Here is a 17,944-nt window from a genome sequence, read left to right as displayed (position 1 = left end):
CGGAAGCTGGTCCGCACTGTCGTACACCCAGCTGGGCAACGTTTGCACTGCCAGACGTGGAGCAGTCATGGCTAGCAATTGTGGTCGTAAAGTCGAATGGTTGTAAGTTGCACAGGTGGTAAGTCGATCAACACCTGTATTTATAATGTCCTAAATTTTGCTAAAGTACCTGTGAGAGAAGATAAAGGACATTCAGAGTGAGGAGAGCTTATGGTTTGCAGATTAGTTACTTGGAAGTCTTTTTCTACTCCTGAAACTGTTGAGTGATATACACATAAAGTGGCTCAAGAATTTTACTTATTTGTGAAAAATATATTTTATTAAAATTGTTTTAAAGTGACAAAGTAACATGTAAACCATGTTACATCCAGTATAAAGAGCTGACCTCTAGTACTGTTGAGTATTTTAACATCACAAAACATTACGGGTTAAAAAACATCTTAAAAGTATTGTAGTTGGTTGAATAATGCCCACTCAAAGACAACCAGTCCTCATCTCTGCAATTTGTAAACATTACCTTATTTTGAAAAATGGTATTTGCAAATGTAATTAAATTAAGAATGTTGAGATGAGACTAGTCTGGATTAACCAAGTAAGTCCAAAATGTCATCACAAATGCCATGGCTTCACAAGGAAAAAGTCAACGTAAAGACAGAAATAGAAATTGGAGTGATGTAGCCACAAACCACAGAACACCAAGGATTCCTAGCAGCCTCTAAAAATTAGGAGAGAGGCATGGAATGGATTCTTCCCTATAATGTCCAGAAAAAAAAAAAAAAAAACTCTACTAACATCTTAATTTTGAACTTCTAACCTCCAGAACCATGGAAGAAGAAATTGGTGTTGTTTTAGTTCAACAAGTGTGTGGTAATTTGTTATGGCAGCCCTTGAAAACCAATAGAGATTTATAGCATGTGATGTGAATTATTAAGACAGTCATACTTCTTATAAATTAATATATGAACTCTTGCTACTAGAATACTATATCTATAGCATTTACTACCCAATATTACAAAAGAAATAAACAAAGATGGGAAAATTAAATGCTGAGATCAGGAAATTAGATAATTCCAGAATATAAAATACGAAGATATGGGAAGAAAAAAACAACTGTAAAAATGAATTAAGATATTTTAAACATGGTTTTTAATGAAAGTAGAAATTAGTTGTTATGCTATTTTCTGCAGTCTTTCCTGAGTCTGCCTTTTGAATCTGTTTACCTCATCCATCATCAGAGAAGGTTTAATTTAGTTTTCCTTTTTACAGATTAATAATATGTTTTTATTTAAAGTCAAATTGCTGTAGGCTCTAGATTGGAAAAAATAAATTATATTTGAACTTCATTAAAGAATGGAACTTTTAGAAGTTATTTCTTGTTCTTATTTAGAAAAAAAAAGAGCAGAGAGAAAGTGAGAGAAAGGAAAGGAAGGAAGGAAAGACGGAAAAGAGGGAGGGAGGGAGGAAGGTATGTAGGGAAGGAGGGAGGGAAAAAGAAAGAATAACCATAGTGTGTTAATATTCAAGCTTCAAGAAAATACTTTTCTAATCAGACATCTTCTGTGGGCTAGCCTGAGACAAACTGTGGAATTAGATCAAATTTTTCAGTGGTGTTTCTTTTTGCTTTTGTTTCTACCTCACCTACTGAAGTAAAATAATGTGTTTTTAAAAACTTATTTGGACCAAAACGTTGAAGAATTAATGTGTTAAGTATGCTTAGTAGAGATTTCTGGTTTAGCTCAATATCCATTCTCCTGTCAATAACAAAATTTCTAGTTTTTAACTGCAGTCAAAGTAAAAGCATGTTTTCCAGTATCCTTTATAGTTAGGTGTGGCTACATGAGGAAGAGGAAAGTGTTCTTAAACGGGGAAAAATATATTCCCTTATTTCGTTGCTATTATGAACAAGGATGTTGTAATTGAATTCTGAGTTGCCATTTTAGACCCGAAATTGAAGCTGTATACGGCAGAATAAAAAATGGAAGGAGCTTTGGTTCCTGATCCCATGAGGTACCATAATATTCAAGCCATCTGGCTCAAAATAAGTGCTCATTAGGTATTTTCTGTTTCTATTAATTTCGTAACAGCGTTATTTCTTGTTGATTACAATATACTAGATACATTACACATATCTTACTTAGTCCTCACAATAATTCAGTAAGTTAGGTATTATTAACTTCACTATGTATAAAGAAACAAAAATCCTGAAAGATATGTTTCCCAAAGTCACAGAGCTTGTAATTGACATATGGGGCTATCCTACCAATATGTCTGATTCTCCACTGATTCTTTTGTCCACTACATTATTCTGTCTTATCATAACATTATTTGTTTTATGTTTCCAATTATCCCACAGTTCTTCTAAGGTTTTGTTGCTTTTTTAAAAGGGTAGCAAGTATTCTGAGTATAAAAGGAATGTACTCATTTTTTACTCCGCAGACAAGATATTGATTTTTAAAAACAAGATAAAAATAATAGGTGGAACAAAAAGAAATCTATAGGGAAAGGAATATTTTGAATGAGATTTCTGGTATTTCCTGCTACTAACTATGCAGGAAATATCTTTTTCATTCTTTTCCCCAACCTTTACACTCATGATTTTACCACTTCTATTTCAGACTGAAGATAATTGTTAGGGGCTTCAGGAGGAAAGCAAACGTATGGATTTAAAATGAAAAAAAAAAAAATGAAAGCTTCCACATTGCATTTAGAAATGCAACAACCATCAATATGAGAAGAAGATTTGAAGAAATTTTTCAACTGCCCAATAGTTTATCTCTTTTCACTTCTAGTATATCAAACAATTTGACTACCTTTCTCAGAAATATTTTAATATTTTTAATAAAGATAATTTATTTACAGGCATTTTAAACATTCTGAATGAAAATAAAACTGTGACATTAGAAAATGGAGCATGATCTTCCGAACTAATCGGGGGTAGAAATATGTTAAAATTACAATGTAGTTATTTTATTCCAATGCAATTTTTCTTTTGCAAATTATGGGCTGCATGTAGAGTATTTAGTAGCTGGCTGAACAAAGAGGCTTGACCAATGTCAACATTAGAATTATGTCACAATCTATTCAATAATTTGGGCACAGGAACACATCAAATTTGTGAGTGATTTCAAAAAGGATAGCTACTATGTGATATGTTGTATTAACTAGCTACCCCCTAAAACAACAGGCATGTATTAGCTCATAGCTTTATAGGTCAATGTTTTAGGTTGGGTTTGTCTGGGCAGTTCTACTGACCTGGCCTGGGCTTAATATATCTTGACTGAGGCTCCCTTCCGTGTCTGCAGTGAACTGTGGGTTGGTTTGAGCTGACTGCCTGTGGGATGTGCCCCATGATGTTTTCTCCTCCAGCAGGCTAGCATGGGCTTGTTTATCCTGCACTTTCATGCTTGAAGAGCGGCTGAAAAGTAGAAAAACCAGTGCTGCAATCACTTCCCCAGTCTCTGCTATGTTAAATCTACTCTTGTTGCATTTGCTAAAATGAGTCACATGGCCAAGCCCGGAGTCAGTATGAGAGGGACTAGTAAACTTTAGGGATAGAGTATAAAATAATTGGAAACAAGCATTATGACAATTTAACACAGATGATTATAAAAGTTTCTTTAAACGGCAAGAGCGATGGACCAAAAGTACAAGGAGAAATTTCATAGGGATAAATACAGAATGTAGCACTGGCATTCAGAACATCCTTTAGTAGGTATAGGATCAAGGAGACCTGATTTAACTTCAGTCCCCTGAGAAAGCCTAAGGAACTTAGGTTGGTAACAAGCTCAATATAAATCGGCAATGTGAACTGACTTCCCAAAGAGAGAGAACTAATGTAATTTTTGGTGGCCTTATTGAAAGTAGAAAAGTCAAACCGATGAACCAATAGTCCTGGGATTTTTCAGGGGTCATAACAAAACTGTTCTGGGTACAGTAAATGACAAGGGAAAATGGAACATAAAGGGTGTCCAGAGGAGTGTATTCTTAGCAATAAGAAACTGGAAATATATTGCATACAAATCCTTTGACGGACATGAGGATGTCACTCTGCAAAAGAGAGGATTTAAGATTTGAAGATACTATGATAATAGCGCACTTCAAATACTTGAAAAGCATTGTAAAGAAATACATCAGATGTACTCCCTATGGCTTTGGAAAGAAAAGGGAACAACTAGGTAGAAACTACAAGGAGGCAAATTTAGGGATAATGGTAGGTGGAAAAAAACTCACAATTATTAGAAATATCCATAAATGGAGTGGTTATTGCCATGCAGTGAGCTTTCTTTCAAGGCCCTGTGCAACAGTGGCTCTCAAACCTGGCTGCAACTCAGAATCATCTACAGAGCTTTGAAAAATACACCATGGCACACCTCTGGATGTACTTCGTAAAGTACAAACCTTCATGATTGTACTTTAAGCTTCCTTATAGAAGATGTTGATATATGACCAGGTTTTGGAACCGTTGTTCCAATAGGTCAGCAAACTATGGCTTGCCACTGGTTTTGTATAGCCCCAGAGATAAGAATGGCTTTTACCTTAATACTTAGTGACACCTAAACATCATATGAAAGTCAAACGTTGGTGTCCATAAAGTCTTTTCAGAACACAGCTACACTTATTCTTTATGTGTTACCTACAGCACGCTACAACAGTGGAGCTGAACGATTGTCACCGAGACCATATGGCCCACAACCCTAAAATATGTATAATCTGGCCCCTTACAGGATAAAATTTGCCAACTCCTGCTCTAAGATTTTGCTGTCAAAAGTGTCTCCAGTCCTACCCAGCATCCACTGAATGAGAAACTACATATTAAATGAACTCCAGGTGATCAGTGTACGCACATTAGAATCTGAGAAGCGCTACTCTTGGTGTTGATCAATTCTAATTTCTATAATCTTTATAAATTTAAACTTCATGTTGTATTATTTGCATCAATCATTTTAGAATTAAAATGTGACTAAAGCAGGCTGATATTGGAGAAGTTCAATGGAAATAATTGGATGTTGCCAGTCTGGTACTCTCCTTTAAATGCCATATTCAAAGCACTTTTAAATGGCCCTAAAAATCCACTGGTGAAACAGAATTGTCCAGTCATTTCAGTCACATGGAGAATTAGTTTTGCGAAAATTGGAGCAGCCTTCTCAGCAGCCATACCTCAGTTTTTGATAATATTCTTCAATAAATGGAACCAGAACTTTTTGGAGAAATGGCTACTTCTAGGACTGGAACAGGCAATAAACAAAATGAAATTAGAACAAAAACAAACAATGGGGGCATGGATATGCCAAAGGGACATGGGGGGCAACTGAAAGAGCTCTGGATGCCCAAAGCTGGAACAATTTAAGCAACAAAATAAATAATGTAGGACTCAATTTTGACCCAAAGTATAAAATAAATAATCAGAAATTCATACCAAAGCAAATCAATGACTAAACAAATAAATAAATGGGAGAGAAGAGACAAATCTCCTGTGCAGAAGAATTCCAAATAAAATGTAGGTACTCTGTCCTCAAGGAGGTGGAGCAGAACTCCCTGTCCCTTACATGTGGACTGCACATAGTCACTTCCTCAGAAAAGAGTACAGTGTGGAAAGGAGTATTTATTCCAGCAATTACAGCATGGACTAACTTTACAGTAGAGCAATCTGACAAACATTGCCTGAGCCAGGTGACCAAGGGTAAAGTCAATCATGGCAAGTCATGTGGATAACATGTACCCTGGATATGATGTGGTGAAAATAGCACTTTATATCGTTAGTCTTCTTCCCCCAGACCCATAACTCCTGTCCAAGAAAAAAAAAAAAAAAAGAAAAAAAAGAAAAGAAAAATCAGAAAAATCCCAACTGAGAGAGAGTCTACAAAATACCCAATCAATATTCCTCAGAACTTTCAAGGCCCAGAAAAGCTGTCATAGTCCAGGGCAACAGGCCCCAAACTTTTTGGCACCAGGGACTAGTTTCCCTGTTTTGTGGAGGCAATTTTTCCACTGTTGCTGGGGGTTGGTTTGGGAGTGAAACTGCTTCACCTCAGATCATCAGGCATTAGTTAGAGTCTCTTAAACAGCATGCAACCCAGATCTCTCACGTGTGTAGTTCACAATGGAGTTTGCCCTCCTATGAAAATCTAATGCTGCTGATATGACAGGAGGCAGAGCTCAGAAGGTAATGCTTGCTCGCCCAAGGCTCACCTCCTGCTGTGCACCCTGTTCCTAACAGGCCACGGATTACTACCAGTCTGCAGCCTGGGGGTTGGGGACACCTGGTCTAGAGGAGCTAAAAAGACAAGACAACTAAATGCAACGTAGTATTCTGCATAGGATCCTGGAACAAAAAAAGAGTGTTAGATGAAAATAAGGGAATCTGAATAAAGTATAGATTTTAGTTAACAGTAAGTTTCACTAATTGTAACAAATGTACCATACTAATAGAAGATGCTAATAATAAAAGAAACTGAGTATAAGGTATATGGGAAATCTGTACTCTCCATAATTTTTCTGTGAATCCAAATTAGTCTAAAATTTCTTTAAATTTAATGGTTGGGGCTATTTTGAGATTTTCCCTTTAATTTATATATTCACTTTCATTTCCTTAAGTTTACTTAACATAATTTGTCTAGAATTCCTTTTGAATTAGGCTGAATATGTATCATAAATTACAAGTTAAATACTTAAGTCATGCCCACAGTCACATCCTGGTACACTGTTGATTTAGTTCTTCTGGTCACAAATACTTTTGATTGAATGACTGAAGATTTAGTATGCATTGCTTTACCAACATGGCTGTTCTAACCAAAGAGTGCATTCTTGCTGGGTTTCTGTTTCAGAAGCAAGAATGGAGACCCATGTGGTAAGTTGAAGTCATGAAGTGATTCTGACACATGGAGACGCAGAATTTTGACCTTCCTGCTTTTTGGAAATGTGAGTGACTGCTGAGAGCTGCAGGGGAGACTCAGCAGGACTAAGGAATGTTAATGAAGCCTGCCTTTTATAATCAGTTGTTGTTGTATAAAGAAACCACAGTTATTAATGGTGAAATATTGTAGAGAATTTTTTGTAATGTAAGCAGTTCTTGCTCTTACAAATATCCCTCTTAATATTCTCGGAAACAGCCACTAGTGCTAAAGGAGGCATTATGAGAAAACAAACAAACAAACCACATTTAAAGTACATTGTTAGAGCATCTTTGGTCTTGTGAGAAAACTAAGTTGCTGAGAAATGCAGGCAGAGGGGTTGCCCTTGTGGCACATTCTCCACCTCTCAACCTACAATGGCCTTAGTAGATGATGTCATCTCCCTGGGCAAACAGATCATATGCATACCACCAAAATTTTTAAGTCAGTCTGTCGCATTCTTAAAATTCCACCAATTTATCTCATTATGAAATGTAAATATATTTGGCATCTTTGTGAATCTCTTTCGTTACTCACATGAATTAATTCCACAGAGGATTTCTTCCCGGTTAATACCTAATTGAGGACTGAGAGCAGTTCTTTGGCATGTGCAGAAAACATCTGGAAAACCATATAGCAAAACTATTAACAGTGCAGTTCCAAATAAATCTATTAATCACTTTGTCAATTTCTTTTATAAAAAAAGGTCTGCTGGAGTTTTGATTGCAATTTTATTAATTCTATAGATGAGTTTAGGGAAAATTAACATCTTAATAGTGAGTCCTAAACTTATGAACATGTTATATCTTTTTATTTATTTAGGTTTTCATTAATTTCTCTAAGTAATGTTTTGTAGTTTTCAGTGTACAGGTTTATCACTCAATTTATTAAACTTACTACTGAATATCTGGTGTCTTTGATGCTATTATTAATGAAATATTTTAAAATTTATTTTTCAATGGTTCAATGCTAATATTTATAAGTTCAATTTATTTTTATGTTTGGTTTATTGACCTTGTATTCTAAGACTTTTTTAAATTCCCCTACTAATTCCAGTAGGGTGTTGTTTTTTTTGTTGTTGATGTTTTTTTGTAGGTTTCTTAGGGTTTTCTTTATAAGTGACCATGTTACCTGTTAATAGAGAAAATGTTACTCTTTTCTTTCCAATCTGTATGTCTTTTATTTTACTTATCTTATTGTTCTGGCTAGGAATGCAAGCAACATGTTATATGGAAGTGGTAGAGCCCAACATCATTTTACTTGGTCCCAGTTTATGGGGAGAAAGCATTCATGCTTTAATCATTATGTATGTTAGCTGAGATTGTTTAAGCACCCTTTATCAGAGTAAGAAAATTACCTTTTTTTTTTTGAGTCGGAGTCTTGCTCTGTCACCCAGGCTGGAGTGCAATGATGTGATCGTGGCTCACTAAAACCTCCGCCTCTTCGGCTCAAGCAATTCTCCTGCCTCAGCCTCCCAAGTAGTTGGGATTGCAGAAACCCACCACCATACCCAGCTCATTTTTGTATTTTTAGTAGACACAAGGTTTCATCTTGTTGGCCAGGCTGGTCTTGAACTTCTGACCTCATGAAACGCCTGCTTTGGCCTCCCAAAGTAGTGGGATTACAGGCATGAGCCACCGTGTCTGGCTAAAAATTAAATTTTATTCCTAACTTGTTCATAAATTTTTATCATGAATGCATATTGAATGTTGTCAGATGTTCTTTTCTGTATCTATAATCATGATTCTCCCCTTTACATTGTTAATAGATTAATTACTGAGTGATTTTGAAATGTTAAATCAACCAAATAATCTAGGGATTAACCAGTCTTTGTCATAATTTATTGTTTTTAAATGTTGCTGGATTTAATTTGTTACCATCAAAGACTTTTCCTCTGGATTTCTGAGGAATATTAATTTGTTGCTTTCTTTCTTATAATGTGCAGGTCTGATCTTGGTATAAGAGAAATGCTAGCCTCAGATAAAGAGTTAGGAAGTATTATCCTTCTATTAAAAAAATATAGAATTTCAGTTTTTTTTCCCTTTTATGTTAGATAAAATTAGGCAGTAAGATTATCTGTTCCTCTGATATTCTTTGGGAAAGTTTTTATAAAAAATGAAAATATTTAGTTGCTAAGCACTATTCAGATTTTCTATTTTTTAATACCTTTTGTAATTTTGTGTCTTTAAAGGCATTTGTTAATTTCATGTAGGCTGTCAAACTTATTAGCATGAAGTTATTCATAGTATTTTTCATTCTTTAAATATATGTAAAATTAATATGTATGACCCATCTTTCACATCTAATCTTGGTATTTTACATATCCCTTGTCTCTAGTTCTCTGAGTTGAGCTAGATATTTATCAACATTACAGATCTTTCCGACATTTATGTGGCCAAGAAACATGAAAAAAGCTCAACATCACTGATCATTAGAGATATGCAAAATCAAAATCAAAATATCATCTCATGCCAGTCAGAATGGTAATTACTAAAAGATCAAGAAACAATAGATGCTGGCAAGGCTATGGAGAAATAGGAGCACTTTTACACTGTTGGTGGGAATGTAAATTGGTTCAGTCATTGTGGAAGATAGTAGCGATTCCTCAATGATCTAGAACGAGAAATACTATTTGACCCAGCAATCCCATTACTGGATATATACCCAAAGGAATATAAATCATTCTGCTATAAAGACACATGCACACATATGTTTAGTGCAGCATTATTTACAATAGCAAAGTCATGGAACCAACCCAAATGCCCATCAATGATAGATTGCATAAAGAAAATACGGTACATATACACCATGGGATACTACACAGCCATAAAAAGGAACAAGATCATGTCCTTTGCAGAAACATGGATGAAGCTGGAAGCCATCATTCTCAGCAAACTAACACAGAAACAGAAAACCTAACACTACATGTTCTCACTCATAAGTGCGAGCTGAACAATGAGAACACGTGGACACAGGGAGGAGAACAACACACATCAGGGCTTGTTGGAGGTTGGGAGGTGAGGGGAGGGAACTTGGGTCAATAGGTGCAGCAAACCACCATGGCACATATATACCTATGTAACAAACCTGCATGTTCTGCACATGTATCACAGAACTTAAAGTAAAAACAACAGCAGCAAATATTATTGATCTTTCAAAGTAAATAGATGTTGGTTGTATTTATATTGTTCATTTTTTTACTTTCTATTTTACTAACTTCTGCTCTTATTTTTTATTTATGTTTTTTAAATTTAATTTGGATTTAATTTGTTCTTCTTCTAGTTTCTTGAATTAGAAACTTAGGTCACTGTTTTTTGGATCCATCTTCTTTTCCAACATGAGCATGACAAGTGTCTAAATCTATAAACCTCAAGGACTGCTTTAGCTTTCCCCCACATATGTTGATGTCTTATGTTTTCACTCTTATTACTTTTAAAATCTTTTAAATTTTCCATGTTATTTTCTTTTTCACCTCTGGGTTATTTAGAAGAGGGTTTCTTAACTTCTGTTGATTTATAAAGACGGCATAAATTTTATCTTTCCAATCTGTATGCCTGTTGGATATTTCCAGTTTACTTCCACTGTGATTAGAGAACATGCTCTCTGTTTTTAGACAGCTTGAGTCTGTTAAGACTTGTTTTATGTTTTAAGACATCAGCTACTTTGGTAAATTTTCCCTGAGCACTAGAAAAGAATGTGTACTCTACTGTTTGGCATTCTAGGAAGGTCAATTAGGTCAAGTTGGTTGGTAGTATTTGTCCAAATATTCTTATTGATTTTCAGTGTTGTATTTTATCATTTTTTGAGAGAAAAATGTGAAAATTTTTAGTTTTTTATTAAATAATAAAATAATTTAATATATTATTAAATAACAATGGTACATTTATTCATCCTTTTAATTTTGTCAGTTTTGCCACATGAATTTTGATGATCTGTAATTAGGTGAATACATATTTAGCGTAGCTATGATTTTGGCAGATTAACTTTTATCACTAACGATTTTTCTCATTGTTGGACATATTCCTTGTTTTGAAGTCTCCTTTGTCTGATATTAATATCATCATTCCTCATCTTTTAATCAGTGTTTGCATTGTGCACCTTTTCCCATTCTTTTATTTTGAATTTATCTATGGCTTCATATTTAAAGTAGATTTCTTATAGACTGCATATGAGTGGATTGTATTTTATATTCAGTTTGATAAATGATGCCTTTTAATTTGAGTAGTTAAACCATTTACATTTGATATAATCGTTAATATGTTTGGATAACTCCACCATCTTGCCAGATGTTTGCTATTTGCTTTACCTCTTGCTCTTCTTTTCTCTTTCCTAACTTCTTTTGACCAAGCATTTTTTGTGTTGCATTTTATCTCCAGTAACGGCTTATTAGAATAATTTTTAAATTTATTGGTTGATTTGTAATTGGGGTAGGGTTTATAATACGCATCTTCAACTTTCACAGCCTGCCTTCATATTATATTTTGGTACTGCACATATAAGAATCCTACATGCTTTCCTATTTCTTTCTAGTGTTGTCATGTTATTCTTCTAACTGTACTTTAAAACTTCAAGCCCCTTGTTACTATTTGCTTTAAACACTCAATTATCTCTTAAAATATTTTTCAATAAAGAAAATATTCTATAATATTTCATATGTTAACCATTTTTGGCAACTCTTCACTCTTCGTTCTTCTGTGTAAATCCAAGTTTTCATTTGATCTCATTTCTTCCATCTGAATAATTTATTTTCTTGTAGTACAGGTCTCCTAGTGACAAATTGTTATATTTTTTTTTTGCTTAAATATGTCTTTTTGTCACTTTGAAAGATAGTTTGGCTGGCTATAGATTTCTAGGCTAATTTTTTTTGAAGATTGTTCCACTGTCTTCTGGCTCACGGTGCTTCTTCTCAGACGTCACACTATTTTATTCAAGGTTTCTTACGAAGTCAATATCTTTCACCCCTGTCCTATGCCTTTTGTCTCTGCCTGCTTTTGAAGCTTTCTCTTTATTGCTGGGTTTCAGGAATTTGATTATTATATACTTTGGTCTGTTTCTTTGTGTTTATCCTGCTTGGGCTTCATTGAGCTGCTTTGATCTGTTGTTTATAATTTTCATTGAATTTGAACTTTTTTGGTATTTCTTCAAATATATTTTTGCTCTCTCCTTCTGGAAAGAGTGTAAAAATACAGCTTTTAAACAGTTTAATGTTGTCTCATTGATCACTGAAGCTATTTTATTGGATTTTTAAAAATCTCTATGCTTTAATTGAATATTTTTATTCCTATAACTTAAATTCACCAATAATATTTTTTTCTGTAGTATCTAATGTGCAATGTATTTCTTCCATTAATTTTTATTTTCTGATGTTCTATTTTCAGCCTTACAGGAACCATTTATTTCTACTTTTCATTTCCTATTTTTCCTCACTATTTTGAGTTTTCTCTAAATCATTGAGCTTTTTTCCAATAATAATTTTAAAGTTCTTATTTAGTAACTTTATCACACCTAACATTTGTAGTTTCTGTTTCTATTGACTAAGTTTTCTTTTTGGTTATGAGTTACCTTTTTGCTTCTTTTATGTGTCTAGTAATTATTCACTATAATTATTAATTGAATATTTATCTTTGTGAATTACATTGCTGAGTATCTAGATTCAATTATATTCCCTTAAAGAATGTTGAATTTTTCTTGGGCTGGTGTTAATACACTTTAACATCAAAGTGATCCTTTTGAGGTTTGTTTCAAAGCATTGTTAGGGAGTGTCCAGAATAGTCTTTACATGAGGGCTAGTTTAGCACTATTCCTAAGACTAGACTTTTTGGGTCTTTACTTAGTATATGCTGTTGGTGAGTTTTCTTAACTCTAGCTGGTAAGAATTTAAACATATTCTAGCTCTGTAAGAACCCTGAGAAATGTTCCATTTACAGCTCCCAGGTACTTCTTTGCTTTACTTCATAGAGCTCTAATGTTTACGCTTTAGCAAAATATTCAAAGGTGTCTTTAGGAAGATAACTGTATTAGTCTATTCTCACACTGCTATAACAAACTATCTGAGACTGAGTAATTCATAAAGAAAAGAGGTTTAATTGACTCACAGTTCTTCAGGCTGTATAGGAAGCATGCTTAAGGAGGCCTCAGGAAACTTATAATCATCACAGAAGGCTGAATGGGAAGCAAGCACGAATTCATATGGTAACAGGAGAGAGAGAGAGAGAGAGAGAGAGCAAAGGGGAAAGTGCTACACACATTTAAACAACTAGAACTTGTGAGAACTCACTCTCACGAGAACAGCAAGGGGGAAATCTGCCCCCATGATCCAATCATCTCCCACAAGATCCTCACCAATTCCCAACTGTAATTGGGAATTACAGTTCCACATGAGATTTAGGTGGGAACACAGAGTCAAACCATATCTGTTACTGTAGCTTTTTTTTCTGTGTAGTCTTTTTCATTCCAGTGCTCTTTCTTTTAAATACCAGCTGTATCAGCCTCCCTTTCCTATGATCTCTATCTCTTCAACTCAGAGACTACTGTGTTAAATTTGAGTTCCCCCAACTTAACCACAATATGCACAACATGAAAAGTGCCTCCACATAGAAAGCCAAGACCATCACAGAGCTGACTTCATTACTTTTTCTTCTCTCTTGATTATGGTAGTCCTGGTAGCCTATTGTCTGAAAACAGTAGTTTCAGTTTTGCCCTGTTTTCCAATTGCTTGCAGTTGTGAGGCAACTTTTACACTGTTATCTTGGCATGCCACAAGTAGAATTCCCCATTCATTGAAGTTTTTAAAATGTTGAATCCTGTTAATTGATAAATAAAATATAGTACATTAATATAATAAAATGCTATTCAGCAATGTAAAGAACAAAGCACTGACACTTGTTACAATATACATGAACCTTAAAAACGTTAAGCTAAGTGTAAGAAACCAAAAATATACGAACATAAATTGTATGACACCATTTATATAAAATGTCCAGAAAAGAAAAATAGAGATAGACAAAAACTAGATTAGTATTTGCTTAGGGCTGAGGGTGTGAATGAAGGATATCTATAAATATGCAGGAGGTGTCTTCTTTAGGATGATGAAAATGTTCTAAAATTGTGATGATGATTGTACAACTCTGTAAATGTTCTAAAATTCATTGAATTGCACACTTGAGATGGATGAATTTTACAGAATATAAATTAAGTCTCAATTAGGTATTTTTTTTAAAAAAGTTACATCCTGTAGTTAATCATGCTTTAGAAAATTAAGAAAGAACTTGTGCCTACATTTGAGGTAAAGCATTAGGGGATGGACAGATAACTACCTGAAAAAGCCTCTTGGAAGACAACAAAATATGACTTCAAAGCTTTGCAGTAGAAGTAGTATGGACATTTCAGCTGGCGGGATGAGAATAGCACCAGTATTGATTTGTAGAACATGTTGACATTGTTGGGGATTTTTGAAGGTGGAGAACATGGTTTGGTGGTGTTGGCGCATAAAATTAAATTCTTACTGCTGATGACTAGAGTAGGCAGGGATTGGACTTTATGAAGCTATAAAAATTTTTTCAATATGACAAAGAAGCAAGAGCTAGCTATAGCAAAAGCTATAGCTGTTAGCTGTAAGATACAGTTGCTCTGTTTAAGAAAAGACACTTAGAAACCACTATTTAGCTAATTTTAGAGACCTTCTGAAGAATCTGATTTTATTATATGAATACCAAAGCACTACTGAAATGAATCTTTTCTTTATATACATTTCTGTTATTGCTTCTAACTCTTGTTTCATATGACATGAAGGAATTACTAAACTACTCTGCATTCACAGTCATCTTGTGTTTTTTTAAAAGGAAATTGAATAATTCTATTTTTCACCACTCCAAAACTGCACTATTGGTGGTACTACAGTGTATCAGGAAATTCAGTACCATCAAAACTCACACCCACATCTTGCAATGGTACTTAAAAATTGCATGCATTTTACTTAAAGGGAGTATTATCTTGAACAGTTCTTTGGATAAGAGGAATAAATGTGCTTCTTAAAAAAACACAAACTGAGTCTATATGGACAAAAAAGTTAAACAGTTGGAATGGGTTTTATATATTCAACCATATTAATGTTTTAGAATTCAATTAAAACTGAGCTTGAAATAAGGATAATTTTTTTCGTGGTTTATAACCAAAATACACAGGAATTGAAAACAACTCATTCTGTGAATAGACTAATGATGTTAGATCATCTTTTAAGGAAAAATATGTGGCTTAATAAGTCAAGAATGTGTTTTGTTCTCTATTTCAGTTTTTCACCCAGTGTAACATATTGCCTCGCCTGCTGTTGTTTGCAACCTTTTTACAGTTGGCGTAAGAACATAACATTAAATGTATTCTGATTATTATGGACACCCCACTGTGCAGCTCCCATTACAATGGTGTCTGTTAAGCAGTGTTTTCATTTCCTAAGTTACCATGCTTTTGTAATGTGTGTTATTAAGTGCTACCTCTTTCCAATACTTTGAGGCTCTATAATTACCCAAGAAGGCAACTGTATGGTATTTGTAAATTTGCACAGAAGCGTGAACAGGAACACAGGCTGCTAGATGGCAATAACAGAATTTGTGCCTGGGGATTCTGCTGAAAATTGTAATTTCAGTTTAACATTTTTGATTTCCAGGGAATCATTTGAATATAGGCCTCTGGGCAACCACAGCCACATTCATCAGAAATAGGATTGCAACACTGACAAATGCAACATGGAGAAATACAACAAAATATTCTCAGAGCATTCTTTCCTAGAATGTTGCTCTTCATGGAGCATTTTGCTACTTAATTAACTCAGGGAACATTTATTTTTTGTTTTGATTTTTTGATTTAGTGACTTATTTTTATAACTAAAGGCAATTCCCCCTCCCTGCCTCCCACCCAGTTAAGTGTGAATAAAAAGTAAACGGGGCAGGCATTCTTGTTCTTCTTTGTTTATAAGCTACTTCCTACTTGATATGGTTTGGCTCTGTGTCCCCACCCAAATCTTACCTTGAATTGTAATAATCCCCACATGTCAAGGGTAGGAACAGGTAGGGATAATTGGATCATGGAAGAAGTTTTCTCCATATTGCTCTCATGATAGTGAGTGAGTTCTCATGATACCTGATGGTTTTATGAGAGATTTCTTCTTCACTTGGCTCTCTCATTCTCTCTCCTGCCACCCTGTAAAGAGGTGCCTTCTGCCATGATTGTAAGTTTCCTGAGGCCTCCCCAGCCATGTAGAACTGAGTCAATTAAACTTCTCTTTATAAATTACTCAGTCTCATATATATCTTTATTAGGAGTGTGAGAACAGACTAATACACCAGTCAAGTATATCTTTCTTGATATTCCAGCTTATTTTGCTTACACACCATAAAACAGTTATTCTTACTCAAATTCATTTTTGTTGAATGAAGTAAAAAATTCAAAGTTCTAAAGGCAGAAACAAGATATCTAAGGATAACAGCTAGCCAAGGAGGAAAGATATTTGAGTCATGGTGAACCAAAAATAGCATATGGAGTGTAGTATATGAAGGTCAGCACACAGGGTTCCAGATCACAGTAGCCAAACTCAGCTTCTGCAAAACTTCCTGCCAGACAAGCCAAATTTGCCCTGTGCTCTTTTAAGTACACATGCATACCATCATCATAGAAATGAAGTAGCTGAAAGTTTACAAAATTACTTGAGAAACTACAGTTAAGATCAAGAAACCTTTTGAGTACTGCAAGGCCACATTTATTTGAGTGCTATGTCGTGAAACATAAAAAAGGTAAGAGTGATCAGTATGGAATGAGACAATTTTTTGAAAGTTAGATGACATATAAACAAATTGAAAAAAAAAATTCAGGAACTGGAGAAAGGGAGAATTCGCAAGGCTATTCCAGGAAGAAGAAAATAAAAGCACAAAATAATAATATTGTTGAATCATATGATACATGTTTGCTGGTCTATTGGTTAGATGTAAACAACAATAAAAATGCATTTTATATAGCACCTTATGATTCACAAGATACTTATCTCATATTGAGTCATCTAACAACTTTGTGATATGAGGCCAGGACGTGTCTTTAATTTTCAGAAAAAAAAATAAAGCTCATGCTAATTAAAAAGCTTAGTGGCAAGTATACAGCAAAGAAATACTAGAACTTCAGCTTTCTAAATCCTAATCGAATGCCTTTTACTATTCAACATATTAATGTAATTTTTTTCAAAAGATGAGAGTATCTGAAATGACATTTTAGATGTCTTTTAGAAGAGAAGTATCTCAGTAGTGGTTGCAGACCTTGCAAGTATTTCCAGCATCCTCCACTTCCATGCTGAAACTTTACAGCTAAGGGGAGACTAGAGAGGTGAGGAGAGTGTCCAAGAGTGGGGGATGCTCAAGAAGGACCAGTGGTATTCCTTGTCTTCGGAGCTTCAGGCTAAAATCTGGCCAGTTTACCTTAAATTTTCTAACTCTCACATGTAAAGAATAATGACCTTTTCATCTAACAAAGAAAGGCCTCCTTAAAGGGATCTTCATTCCAGTTGTATATATTCTATTGATACCTTTACTAAAGAATACTTTTTTAAAATATATATATATATATATATATGTTTCTTATATTCAAACCCAAGCAATTAAGAGTAGAATGCATCTTTTGTTTTCACTCTTTGCCCACACATCAAGTTGATAATCATATTGTTATCAGTGATATGCATCAGCTCATAAGTAACCCTTCGATATGTGAACATGGGGAATTTTTAAATACTGGGCTCTTCAATATGAATTTGTGTTACAGTCTTGTTATCATCTCATGCCTTCCAAGATTTCAACGGATCTGATGGCTGTAATTGCAGAGAATAAATGAGTAATCTTTAGTCTATTTTAGAAATAGAAGGCCAGATGATTCCTTTTCCATAAAGGACTAAGGTTTCATCCAATGCCAACTCTGGTAAGGCCTTAGTCATTTCTGTGGGTGAAATCTGATCTGATGCAAGCAACGTTATTTTCATTTCTGAAAATTATCTATGTCCAGTTCATCAATCACCCAGTAGG

This window comes from Sapajus apella, unplaced genomic scaffold (genome assembly GCF_009761245.1).
Source record: "Sapajus apella isolate SASKATOON/1434 unplaced genomic scaffold, GSC_monkey_1.0 scaffold6, whole genome shotgun sequence".
Lineage (NCBI taxonomy): Eukaryota > Metazoa > Chordata > Mammalia > Primates > Cebidae > Sapajus > Sapajus apella.
The sequence above is the reverse complement of the archived record's forward strand: the minus strand, read 5'-3'. Positions refer to the sequence as shown.